Genomic DNA, 830 nt, shown 5'->3' on the forward strand with positions numbered 1-830 from the left:
ATAAATAAAACTATAACATCTATATATTACAATTTAAAAAAATACTGAGGCTATATAATGTAATTTATGCATCTTCGACTGCAGTTACAATGCAAAGTATTCAAATAGGTCCAAGGTCGGTCAGTGTCCATCAGATTGGATATTCAGTAAACCAGGATAAAGTGACAGTAGTTTGTGACTGAATATAAAGTTTAGGATCAGGATTTGGTTCTTTTGGCTGAGGTCACAATATAGAGTTTAATGTTAAGTGTAAAAAAAAAAACAAAAAAACAAAAGTAAATTTGAAGGTGCAACAATCAAACATTGTGGATTTCAAAGAGCTGATGTGGACTCAGGGTCATAGTCACAGTGAGGATGAGGTGAGATGAGCTGCACAACCAGCTTCCACCGCCATAACTGGCAATAGAGGAACGCGTGCGTGTGTGTGTGCGTGCACAGGCTGTCTGTCCCCTGGCTTCATCCCTAAACCCCCCCCCCCACTGGAGGAGCGGTGCATCGTGGCCGGGCTGCTGCTGCTGCTGCTGCACCGTCGGCTCTCCTTTGCGCCGCACCACCCAGGGAGACGGAGCTGTTGCCAGAGAGCTGAGTGCACAACATACAGGAACTGTGCAACGTTACTGGAGGGGAGGGGGGGGGGGGGGAGAGAGAGAGAGGGAGGGAGGGAGAGGGGTAGGGAGACACACAGAGAGAGAGAGAGAGAGAGAGAGAGAGTTTGCAGGGAGACCAAAGTGCGCTATCAACCGCGGAAGGCTGGACAGACGAGCGGCGTGGGGACACTGATAGGGGGGGAGACACTGGGAGGGGAGGGAGGGGAGGGAGGGGGTCGCCGG

This window comes from Echeneis naucrates, chromosome 6 (assembly GCF_900963305.1).
Source record: "Echeneis naucrates chromosome 6, fEcheNa1.1, whole genome shotgun sequence".
Lineage (NCBI taxonomy): Eukaryota > Metazoa > Chordata > Actinopteri > Carangiformes > Echeneidae > Echeneis > Echeneis naucrates.